Source organism: Anser anser (assembly GCF_964211835.1).
Source record: "Anser anser genome assembly, chromosome: 1".
Lineage (NCBI taxonomy): Eukaryota > Metazoa > Chordata > Aves > Anseriformes > Anatidae > Anser > Anser anser.
The window spans coordinates 127,662,436-127,675,881 of record NC_139720.1 but is presented as its reverse complement, the minus strand read 5'-3'; the positions used below and the strand labels follow the sequence as shown (position 1 = coordinate 127,675,881).

Sequence of the window (13,446 nt, the reverse complement as noted above, 5' to 3'; positions counted from 1 at the left end):
AGCTAAATATTTCAAGATGTTTGGTAAAATAATGATTTTACTGTCTTTTGGGTGAGGAGAGAATGATGGATGTTCTTTCTTTTCTGTTGCATATTTTTAACACCCACTGATCATTTTAATGTTATTTTTCCATATTTCTGTTGTTATTATTTATTCTTCATTCTTCTAACTTTCATAAATGCTAGATTTCAGATTTTCTCTAATTCTGCACCATTATTTCAGATTCTCCCAGTTATTTTAAATTTTTCCATTTTTTTCATGTTCCTCCCCCTCTAATACTTTTAGGAAACAACTGTACTTTCATAAACTAACAGACCTCTGTGCAGAGTGGGAAGTTGTTTTTTGTTTTGTTTTGTTTTTCTTCATTATTTTCTTCCTTGTTTATTTGTGCAAACTGCAATCAGACTTTGTCAGTTACTTGACATTATGCTGAACAGTCAGAGACATTGTACTGATAGTACATTGTGCTTGTGTGTATGGATGTGTGTATATCATAAAGCTTATATACTTATTTGTACTTAAGGCAGGGGCCTCAGTTTCCCAGCCTGAAAGAACTCCCTGTATCAATAAGCCACTGAAAGCATTGCCTAATATCTTATACTGTATGGTATTGTATGTGATATCTGTGTGATAAGCATATGGAACATCACTTTTTTTTTTATCCCAAGACCATCTTCAGTCATCTACTGCTTGGATGCTGAGCTGCTCAAGTTGCCTGAATTTTGGAAAAATAGTGAATATGCATCTGAAGGTATCATGCTTATGCAGTTATCTGCTGTTGTGCAGTGTTTTGCTGGTCTTGCTCACTGAGAAAGTGATGTGAAGTCTCTTTTTGGAGGCAGATTCGTGTATGGTTGGGAGCTGCCCATTTGTGGAACTGTGCTTATGACTTCCAGAATCCTTAATATGGCTGTGGTAATGGTACAACATTTCTGACACTTGCCTGTGTCCTTTACCCTAGCTATGGCTGGTGCTTACCGTCTTCTCTTTTTCCTACATGCCAATTAATTCATCTCTGAAATCTGTCTCCTCAACATGTGAAAACCTTCCGGTTGCTAATCCACCAAGAAAGCTAAGTGTATTTTTAGAAATCACAGGATCTTATTTGTTCCACTAGTGGATTTAAATTTTTAAATGCTAGATGATGTCTATATTGAATTTTGCAGCTAGGTCTTTCTCTTCCCAAAACACAATACTGAATATTTATTTGTTATCAATATAATGTGGAAATACTGTTAAAGCAATATTATGATAGGTACACAATGATAAAACCTGTAGAATATAAGAGCTAATTCAGGTCTAAACTACAGACAAGATGAACATTTAGTTCAGTTTAATGTTTAGTGCGTGAAGTCATTACAGTGCAAGAATGGCCTTACTGATTCAGAGCAGAGGCTCAACTAGCCCAATATTCTGTCTGTAATGGTGACCAGAGGAAAACAGAGAAAGGGCAAAAGACAACCATATATTCCAGGGTATGCCTGCTGAGCTTCCAGACATCCATGACTTAGTGACTTCTAGAGCTAGAGTGTCTTTTCATGCCTAGTAACCCTCTGTGGACTTCTTTTTTCCTTCCAAAAATGTGTCTAACATTTTCTTGAAATCATGTAAACTTTCCTGTACATAATATCCAGGAACAATGAGTTCTGAAGTTGAATTACATATCATATGAGAAACTACATACTTAACCTTGAACCTGTCCTCTGGACATTTCATTTGATGCCTCCACATTTTGAATTGTGATTTTATAGACCTCTATCATATCCTCCTTCAGTTTTGTTCTTCCAGGCTGCACACTTCTGGCTTATTTATTATTTTCTTGCACAGATGCTGTTTCTGCTTTAAGTGGTGTTTCCTTTCTCTGCATCCTTCCCTGTATTTGGTTCTACTGTATCCTCCTGGAGACAGCATGTAGTTGTGGTGAGTGCTTGTTGTTTGAACAAAGATTTCTCATTCGTACATGAACGGACACCTCTTTATTCTAATGCAGAGAGTGCTTTTCCCTCTTCTTTTTGGCTGTCATGCATTTTGCATGAATAAGTTTGAATCTTAATCTTTTCTACCGTTTATAGCCGTATTTATTTTTCTTTCGGGTTTATTTGTACCTATAATAGTTCTTGGCAGATTACCATGGCATTTTTGAGAAAGGGAGTCTTCTCCCTTTACTGTCTCTTTTTCAAGCTGTTTGTGTGCCTGAATCCACCAGTGCTGAGACAGAGTTTAGTATTATTTTCAGAGTGTGTATGAGCCATAATCAACAGATCTGAGCTGCAATTAAGAGATGGTCCATTGAGTCCATTAAAAAGAAACAAATACAAATGGAAGATAGAAACACTGTAAAACTGCATTGCTTCACTGAGTGGGCAAGGAAGTTTATGGCTAAGAAAAAGCTAATAGATATACATTAGCAAATAGAAAAATGCCCAGAAAATTAGGAATAAAGAATTTTAGACTTTTAGGCAAGGTGGGTTATATTTGTAAAGACTGTCAGTGATCACTTCTCACTGTGGAGAAGGATCTAGCGACAATATTTGAATTTGTTTCTCTTTTGTGGATTTCAATGGTTTTTACACAATAATCATAATTCAGACTGGATCAAAGATAAGTTTAATGAACCAGGGACTTCATTAACATTTTGTATTCCATATCTCACTACTGGAATAAAAGGACTTCCATGTTCTTTAAGAAGAAAATGTGTCGATACTCCATAGGACAGCCTCAGAATTCCACTTGAACTTGGTACCATAGCATCAAGATTATACAGAGCAACAACAGTCATTATCCATTCCATGGTGCCTGTGTCTCCGCTTCAACAATGTTTAATGATTTGCAGCTTTGTGTTTAGCTGTGCAAACTGCTTTATTCCTTTTTATTCCTTTTTTTTTTTCCCTATAGTCTGAAACTGCTGGGTTCAAATGTGCTTTGACTTTTCTTTCTCTTACACCCTTGCAATAATAATTTTAAAGTGTTATAGATAAGTGTGTATGTATATATATATATATTCTTTTTGACTGAGAGCTTAAACGGTAGAAAACATTTTGTTCTACTTTTTTCTGTCAGGAAACAGCTGTCATTTTTGCTTTGCAGCCCAGCCTGATTTACACTGGGGACTTGAAGGAATGGGAATGAGCCAGGAGGGCCCTGGGAAATGAGGCTCATTTTGCCACTGTTGACAGAGGAATAGGAAGGTCAGGACAGAGACTGCTGTTTCTGATGTCCTCGTTACCAAACACCTCTTTGGGACTACTTGCCATCCAGGGGTCAGCTACCAACGGTCATCCCTTGGTAACAGAAGCTGCATCCAGTCTGGATTTCTGGAGCTCTATTGGAAGTAAAGCAGCACCAATTATGAATATTTTTCACCTTCTTCAACCTGTTACCCTAGGTGATAGCTCAAGTTGCCTATGGCTTAACCCCCAAAAATATTATCACAACATAAATATTGTATTCTGCAGCACTTCCACAGCCAACCAAGATAACCTGCAAATGTAAGGCAAGTCAGATTCAGAACTGTTAGTCAGGAAGAGCACATTTTGTGAAATTTTTAGTAAAATCTGTAATGTTCTCATGGACACTGGTACAAATCACTCTGTGCTGGTGTTGGACTTTAAAAAAGAAACATCAAACTACTGCATTTCATACACTTATTTGGGTGAAGAAAAGTGAATGAGGTGACAGGCTAACTGCAGAGAAGCTTCTTTCATGCCAATTGACAGTAGAATTTAGCTAGGAAATTCTCAAAGGACTGAAGTTTATTTACACAAGCTTAAAGTTAGAAGAACATTCTGTACTGTATGAAGGAAAACATGTCTGTAACATTTGGTACAAGCTAATGTTAGTCAGGGTAATTAAATTCAATGTTTTTTAAAGATTAATAGATATTTTACCTCAAATGCTTTAGGAAGCACAAAAATGGGAGGGAAAATATTGCTCTACCATGTTTTCTTCTTTCACATACTCTGTTATGTTAATTTGTTGGTATCAGAGAGGTGGCTAACTGAATGGGTTCTGTCGATTACAGTTAGTTTTCAAAAGAAAATTGCTGTCTTAGTAAGATAAACCCCTTTTTTGAAAGTCGTATAAGAATTTAGAGATATAATTGGCTGAAAAATGGATTTTAATTTCCAAGGGAATTATTGATTGACTGTTTACCTTGGAAATCATCGGGAAGGCAAAAAAAATGAACCCCCACACCACTCCTTCATGATATGTCAAGAAGATTGACATTTTTCATTGCAAGGCAAATTCTAGAAATCTCCACATAGGAAGAACTGAAAGAGAAGTTGTAGAAGGCTGTTTTTCTGTATATTCTGCCTTCCAGGGACTTGGAGATTCAGGTACCCATCAAAATGTCGAGGCCAGCAGGAATGGTGTCATGCTTGCTTGGTCATCCAGGCTCTACAACCTGCCACTTGAGGATGTGACTGTGACTTCTGAGATATTCAAGAAATTCTTCAAGTCATTTTTGGGAAACTGAGATTTAAGTACCTCGTGGAATCTTTTGTTTCTGTGTCCCCTGTGCAGTCAAGCAGGACTCTGTAAATGTATGATAAAACCCTTATATGAGCACAACAGTCAGCACAGTTACTGTGAAAGCAATAAGGAAACCCGCACTGATAAGCGTATGGCCCATGCTGCATACAAGATGAAACAGTTTCTCTGATATTTCATTTTTAAAATTTAAATCATGGCTATATCTTATTTATTTTTAATTTTTTATAAAAACATTATGTAAATATAATAGCTCTGTGATCACTGATATCTGGAAAATATAGTTTGGTTTTGGTGGGACTGAAGGGACATATACTCTGTCAGCTCTCATGTAAACATCACTTGGAATGATGTCTCACAAAATCACCTGATTACACAAGGAAACTTTAAAAACTAAGATATCTCATTAAACGGCATAGAGTATTCCCTTCAGCTGAATGGTAATTTGCCAGGTCTCTCCTTTCATTTAGGAGCTTGAACTATGTCAGGAAAACCCAAATGCAAAGCATTTCACACAGGAGTCTGTGAGATGCGTGATAGCAGACTGGTCTTTTATCCTTCTCTCTTCAGCTGCTTGTGGTAGCCAAGCACAAGCAAGCCCACAGAGTAGCAGAAGTATGTGATACTTATTCACAGATACACAAGAAGAAAAATTTCTGCTCTACAAAATTTACTATTTAAATTAGACCAATAACAGTATGAATACTGACAACAGGACATGTAGATAAGATGAGGTGAGTGTGGTAAGTGCTTTTGAAAGTAATTTTATTAAAAGAAATGGATCTTATAATTAATTTTCTGTTATATGACATGTTCCTTCTTTTTAATAATAATAAAAAAGTAATTATCCTTTACCATTCTGTAATGGGCAGGCAAGAGAGTGGGAGTAGACCGTGCTGCAGTTGAAATGAGTGGAGGAAAGCTAGTTAGCTAGATGCTGTATTTACACAGGGATAAAGCCCAGCTGTAGAACTCATCTTGGCAAGTGTAAATTGTTCTTACACAACCCAGTTTTGTGGGTGAAAAATATTTGCTTTTAGAGTATTGCATGCGTGTTGCTAAGGGTAAGTTTATGGCATCTATATTTGACCCTCTTACAGTATGCTGATGAGTTTAGAAAGGAGTCATGAGAGGTGTATGCATCAGTCTTGTTATAAAGGCAGCTTAAAATATCAGATTTTCCAACTCAAAGAATCATCAAAAGAAGTGGCAACAAAATACTTAACAGAGTGTGTGTAGCATTACTTTGGACTATCTCTACTAATCAACTAGAAAGTGAAAAAAAAAATAATCATTTGAGGTTAAGCAGCTAAATCACAAAATTGAGAAGTAATTTTCTGGGACACTGAGTAACAGAATGAAAAGTGGGCTTTTGGTTAGTAAGCACTAGACCATTGGAAAATATAGGAACTTTAGGTAGCAAAGAGATGAATCAGACGTTGTCAGCTAATGATTACCTGCAGATATCATTCTATACTATACTTAAAATCAATTCACCTTAGTAGAATTTTTGTGTGGATCTTGTAAATATTTTTTATGTAGGTAATTGAGATTTAGATTGAATCTGTATGCTCCTTACCTGATACTACATAAGGCTAATCAGTGCAAGAAATCAAAACTGATGTCTCTCTCATCATTTGGGGTATTAGCATCTTTACTCTAAAAAGTTTCAGAAAAATTTTTGAAATATTTTGACACAAGTATGCAACACACAAATAAAAAAAATGTTACCAAATATTTGCTGATGGAAAAACAAACAAACAAACATAAAACAACACATGATTTTTCACATAAAGGTAGAAAATGATGGTAACAAAACTCACTGAAAGAGATGTTTCAAAATCTCAGTGCATTTGCAGAAGGAGGAGTTTTAATGAAGCAACACACTAGTGAAGTAAGCATGATTGTGAAAGCTATGAGTTTAAAGCTGCTTCTGGACTTGACTGTATTCTTGCTGTGTTCAGTAAATTTATTTTGGCATATAACAGCCAAAGGGGTGAGGGAAAACAAGTTTGTTAAAAATGATTATGGAGAAAGAGAAATGACTACTCATTACTGAACTCTGGGAGAAGATTAGTCAGCATGCAGCTGTCTTTGACCTTGAAACGCAAAGACACAGGACTGTGTAGGAGTTGGGGAGAACTATATCATGAGTTGACTGACATCCACCTACTCCCGTAGGTGTGTTTTATATGCACATTCTGTCTTCATTTGGAAATCAATCTTTCTGGGGGCCTGCTTCCTTAAAATGCAGTTAAATTGCTCTTCAGGAATGGGTTTTTCTATGTGGAGCAAATGGGATGTTTGTAAGATCATTTAGGTCACACATCAGAAAGGAAACAGAAAAATATCCATGTAAACTATTTGTAGTTTATTAAACACTTAACAATTGACTGTGATGTTGATTTGAATATGCAAACTAAGGCACAATTTTAAGGTCAGGAGGGAAGAATGACAATGAGGATCAGAGATGGTTAAAAATCCCATGCTACTGCTGGGAAAGTTATTCTGCGTTCTAAGACAAATATGTCTGACAGAACATGTGTAAAGAACCCAAGTGAAGAAGAAATGTTTATGCCATGTTTTTCAAGAGTAATGAGGCATGATATGAAAATAAAGGGGAGAATGTAAGAATTGTTCTCTTTGGACTAACATACATGATATTGTGAATTGTCTGTGAATAAAATAAACTTAGTACTGAGTCTATGTTTCCTCATTACATTCTATAGATATGTAGTCTTCAAGTGACAAATAAGTCACATTGGAAGAAAATTGCCTTTTAATTTTCTGGTCTATGTACTGTTACAATTTACACAAATACTACTGGTTCTTATTAGAATTTAGATATATTTCCTATGGTGATCTGAATTTATAATGTTGCCCTGTAAAATTGTTGAATGTAAATTGCTTAAAATCAAATTAAATTTGGTTGCCTTCAAGTATCTAAAGAAATAGAAATGTAGGAAATTGTGTTGTTTCTGTGTTACTAGCTAGATTTATGTTGTGAAACATTAAGCAAATATATGTGTCTTTTATTATTGACACATCAATTACACAAAGCATCTGTGTTCAGCATAGGTTAATTAAGGTTAATAAGGATCCTGGTTGGCCTTTATCCTTCTGCTGAGTGAAGCAGGGACTTCTGTATTCTGTGATGGGACATAGGGCTCTAAATGACAGTCCTTATGTCCAGGGTTGCAAGACGTATGCACCTTCCTAGGAGCAAGTCACTGGGATGGTAGCACCCTGTTTTCAACAGGCTGGCCATTTGTATAGAGCAGGCTTGATTTCCTCCTCCTTTAAGAGTCAAGGACATAGACATCACCTCCAGGACAACTGGGAAGTGAGTTCAGACATAAGACTGCTTCTGCTCCCTTCGGTAGGACACTGTGACTCCCATGCTTATTGCATTTTCTGGATAAATATCACAGTCTATTCCTGAGAAAGCACTCTGCATGTTTGCCAGGCAGATGGTGACTGCTACAGCTAGAGTGATGATTCTAGTTAGGATATTTCCACAGATGTTTGTGAGCAATGCAAAATATGTTGTACTTTTCATGAGATTTTTCTATTACCAGTAAAAATTGCCTTGACTGATCTCAGGGTGAGAACAGAAATATCTCTTTCAAAAGTTTTAAAGGCTCAACTGCTGTATTATTCTAGAAAAAAATATATCACAAGGAAATTTCATGTTGGAACTAAGATGAGGAACACCTGTGTTTTGACTGTATGTTTTGAAGAAATTTCTTATTATTTTATTTAAAGTGTCTGTGTGGGTTATTCATTGCTAACACATTGCTGCACATTTAACATTTCCAGGTTTTATAACTTCCCTTGCTACGTTTTATACCACCAGTGGGACTGCACATATTCTGTGGCATGTCTTTAATTAATTTGTCTTTATCCATCCTATCTGGGGACAGACAGAGGAACTTCATATATTATTACTAACTAATGAGCAAATTCTACTTTCCGATGATTAAATTTTCAAATGTAATTTGAAATATGGATTGTATGTCCTTCAAAGGGAGACATCGTCAGATGGACTTCATTAATTAGTCAGCATCATTCAGTGCATGGCATAGGTATGCAGGTGCTAGAGTAAAACGACCATTATTTGAAGTTGTTTTTCACATTTTTCATTGTTTCATAGGAAAATGGCCCTGGGCCATTATTTCCTCTGTGATGTTCCTCCATTTATAACTCATATCCCATCCACAAGGAAAATGCCTTAACCTTAATGTGTGTTAGTACTTCTACAGTGAACAGTTAACCTGGCCATGCAAGCTGATCTTGCCTCAAGTTACTACAGGTTATTAGCTCCTTAAACAATCATCCCACAGTGTGGATGCGGGCTGTATTTATTACTTGGTGCCGCAAGTAATATATTGGTTTTCTGTAATTCTCCCTTTCTCCATACAACAAAAAGTTGTGGCTTAGCTTACTGCAGCAAAGAAAGTTTTGTGGTCACCTCTTTACAAGTCTTAGTGCGAGATGTAACCAGTGGTAGGGCCTGTTTTTGGCTCAGCTGAATGACATCTCACAGTGCAAAAAAGGACAGGCTCATTCTCGCAGTGGAGACAAACTTTGTGCTTCCTCTCACGTCTGAAAGAGTAAGAAAGTTCCTTCCCTTCCTCCCTTCTTTCTTTGTGAGGCTGGAGGAGGAGTCAGGACTGTGGTCTCTATATTTGGAGGAACCAAGTGGCCAATAGAGAGGGGCTGCCTTGAACAGGCTGAGGCATGAAAGCAGGACTGAATAAGGTTGTATGCTTCCTTCCTATGCTGTGGTTAAAAGAAAAGGCTAAGCTTTACACCATAAAGCGTCATCCTAAATGTTAGATCCCCATGGTACTTCAGTCTGGAGGACTAGGACCCCAAATTGGCACTGAAATGATCAGTGAAGTTCACACTGAAAGACTTCCCTGCTTGTTTTAGAGGGATTCAGTTTATAGAACATCATTTCTAGGGATGTAGCCCCAAGACTGGTAAAGCTCTGTGCTTCCTCTGGAATACCGCTTCCTGGCAATTGACTTCTTCAACTGAATGTGAAACTGGTGCTGCTGATTATTCATCTACGTGCTGCTGTTGAAAGTCAGATCGTTAGGGACAGAAATGAGTATGAACAGAAACATGCTGACTAAAGAAAAAGCTTGGAATTAGAAGATATGAGCTTTAGTCCCAGCTCTACACTGGCTTAACACAAAGTCTCTGTTGATTTAAATACTCCTCTGAATTCTGCCCAGTTTAGTGACCATGGTAATGATATTCTCATGGAGACTGTAGAGGTCATATTGACAGAAAAGACTAAGATCATGTATACCCCCAAGAAGGAAGGGTGACTTATGGTCATGATGGGATGTGATGCAGAGGTTTTTAGACCCTAGAAATGACTGCTTCTTAAAGCAGTCATTAAGTCATTGGAACCACATCTGGAGAAACAAGTCTGGAATTACCCTGATCCAAGACTGAGTTTAGAAATTACTACTAAATAGCCACTATACAATAATTATTGCTATACACTCAGATTTAGCTCTTTCTCCATAATAATGTAGAACTACTTAAAAATCAAGAAACTACTTTCCAGGGATGAAAAGAAAGAGCCAAGAGAAAAAAATATATATTTATGGGGTCACATGGAGATTGCTTAAATATACTATGCTGGAACCTCAGAAAAAATGGTTGGACCAGATGATCTTGAAGGTCTTTTCCAACCTTAACGATTCTATGAAATGTATTTCACATATCCTTGTAGATCTTCAAAAGCTGCCTAGATATGGTCCTGTGCAAGATGATCCAGCTGTCCCTGTTTGAGCAGGGGGCTGAGCCAGATTACCTCCAGAACTCCGTTCCAACCTCAGCCATTCTGTGATTCTGTGAAAAAGAAAACTTTGAAAAGAATCCCAAATAAGTCTTTAAACACCAGAGTGAGGGGGATTACTAAGAGTTAAGACACGAAAATGAACATCACATTCAAATGGAAAACAAAAACAAAAAACATAAACAAGTTAAATGTAAAATTAATAAGGCAGGAAAGAAAGAAAAAAAAGACTTTGGGGAACAATTTTCTAAAGACATAAAAATTAAAAACACACTTATTTGTCAAATATATTAGGAAGCCTGCCAGAAAATCTTGGGCACCAATGAATGATCATGGCTTAATAGGAGTTCTCACAGGGCAAAAATACAGAAATATTAAACCAATTCTTTTCAGTGAGCATCACTACCAAGAAGACACTGAAACCAGAGGGCTTTGTGTTACATGGATCAGAGTTTGAAACAGAACTGCCTCAAATAAAGGTATCAGAAGAATAAGATTTAGAAGAAACAGATTGAGTGAATGCAGACAAATTACAAAACTGGGTGCTATTTAGCTGGAAGCCCTAAGGGAACATAAAAATGAAATTGGAAACTTTCAGCTATGAAGCCTATTGATTAAATCAATTATTGTCTTAGATTAGAGTAAAATAGCAAATATAAATTTGAGTTTTAAAAATGATTTAATGGGGATGTAGAGTTCAGAAAGCTTAAGAGAGTCTGTGCAAATTTGCTGGTATGTGAAATATTAGAAGCCACCCAAGGACTAATAAACACAAAGGTAAATACAATATAATGAGGAAAACTGAACACAGCTTTTGAAAGGGAATTAGTACTTTAAAAATTGATTAAAGTTGTTTGATCATTGTTGAATATATAGAAAAGTGATCCAGTTGATACACTGCCAAAAAGGTTTTTGACAAGGTCCTCTGCAAAAGGCTCTTAGAGAAATTAAGTTGTGATAGGATAGGGGAGAAGGTCCTCTGCATGTTAATAACTGTTTAAAAGGTAGGAGATGAAGAGCAGCAGTAAATGGTCAGATTTCACAAGGGAGGAGGGTAAAAATGGAAGTCCTTAGGCATCTGTGCTGAGGCCTGCGCTGTTAAATATACTAATGCTAATTATACGCTACATAATTAAAGTGTGTGTGTGTGCGTGCACATGTGTAATTCACATACAAGTATACCAATACCTATATTTCAATATACAGATGGCAACATGAAAGGAAATTTGTATTTGGTGTCTAGAAATGCAAAGTAAAGCATGCAGAAGTAACTGTCCTTGCTGTAGACCTACAGTGAAAGGATCTAAATCAGCATTACGTTGCCATGTAAGACAGCCTGGAGTCACTGGAGGTTGTTCTGTAAACACATTGGCTGAGTGCTCAGTACTGTTTGAAAAAGCAGACAGAACATTAGGAACTATTAGGAAAAAAAAATATGGTGTTTACAGTTTTGACTTTTATGTCACTGTGAATAACCATAGTTTATCTTCATCCTGAATACATTTGTGGAGATATAAGCATCACAACTTCCATTTTAAAGAAGGTTTAATGTAAGTATAAAAGCATTATCTCTCCCTCTCTCTCTCTCAATAGATATACGTTATGCATATAGAAGGTGGTAAAGTTTGCTGGGGTATGGAGTAGCTCCTATACAAGAGAGATTAAATATACTGGTGTGCTTCAGGCAGGAAGAGAGAGGGTTGAGAGAACAGAGATGCAGTCAGGTATCAAGTTTTAGGCATGCACTTTTTCATTCAGTGCAGAGTTGGTCTTGGAACTCACTGATATTTGTGGACGCTAAAAATCTAGAGGTGTTGAAATAGCAACGGCAAAACAGGGATATGGAGGTATGTGAGTCAGAAGCTGTGGCTACTGACTCTGCCTGGGAAAAGGCAAAACCCACAGACACACAGCAGTATAAATCCCTGGACCAGCACTGCTATGGTCTTGCCCCATCTGAAGCCAGATGTCCTCCAGGATGCCTCTTATGCTGGTATCGGTGTACATCTGTTGTTGTGATGAGCTGTAGAATAAAGGACCATTGATCTCTTAGTTGTAGGGGTACTTTCCTGTCACTTCTGTGTGCTGAAGTGGTTCATCACAGAGGCTGATGTGTGTCAGTGCCTGGACAAAGGGATGGGCAGGACTGGGTGGTGGGCAGGACTGCAGGTGTTCTAGTTTGTACTGGCTTTTCTGCCTAACAGCTTCACCCTGAACTGGGAGCAGGATGTGGACAAAATCTCTCTGCCTATTATTGTACTTGCTTAAGCATTTTCCACAGGGTGTTATCAGGAACAGGGTAGATGGGTCCAGTTTGGCTGGCTTATGGTCATGTGACGTGTACCAATTTATTGCTAAGTCTCTGTTAGGCTTAGCTTCCCTGCTGCCGAGGAGGCAAACCAGACTTTTCCCATCTTCACACAACTACTACAAGACTTATTCTGGCATACACGAATAGAGTGCCTAGAAAAATTTTCAGACAGTTGATAGTTTCTTCATCTAGGTTGTTTTAACTGTGTCCGCAAGGGACAAGAGCCTGAAAGATGCTCTTACGTTCTTGTATATCTTGTTCTTGTATATCCTGTATATAAGGCTGTACACTGCACAGAGCGTTCCCCTTCACGGCCCTGGTTCTATTAAGGGTCATATACCACTGAGAAATGCATTCAGGAAGAGACTACATGCTTTACCTAAAGGTGGTATATCTGCAAGAAAAGAAAAAGTGGGAAGGCGTTGAAGAGTTGATTGTTACAAACTATTCACTCTTCTCTTCTGAGAGCCAGGTAAACTGAGAAACCCTCTGCAATTTCTAGTTTGTAAAATGAAATATATAAAAGAGGTTAATTGAAAAGATAATACAGTAACTGTCTTGATATCATTTCAACATGAACTTCTTAGAAAGGCAAATATCTCTGAGAGGAAATACTGCTGCTTTGCATGAAATGTAGTGGTTTAAAATCAACATTAGCAATCAGAGACAAAGTGTTAATTTCCAAATCTTTGGAATGTTGTAATTTTGCATCATGTTATTAGTGTTTAATGCAGTAAGCATCAATTTTTCAATAATTGAGAGGTTTTAAGCAGACTCAGGGAGGAAGTGATTGCACAAGACAGTCTGAAAGATTTGTCTGAAAGAT

General features: G+C 37.2%; 1 long non-coding RNA gene across 1 annotated transcript; it reads left to right on the top strand.

Moving 5' to 3' along the window:
- Positions 1-666: 666 nt before the first annotated feature.
- On the top strand, positions 667-8,246 carry LOC310888956. The gene is made up of 3 exons (XR_014576280.1): positions 667-751; positions 1,828-1,920; positions 3,088-8,246. It is a non-coding gene; the product is annotated as an uncharacterized lncRNA (long non-coding RNA).
- Positions 8,247-13,446: the final 5,200 nt, after the last annotated feature.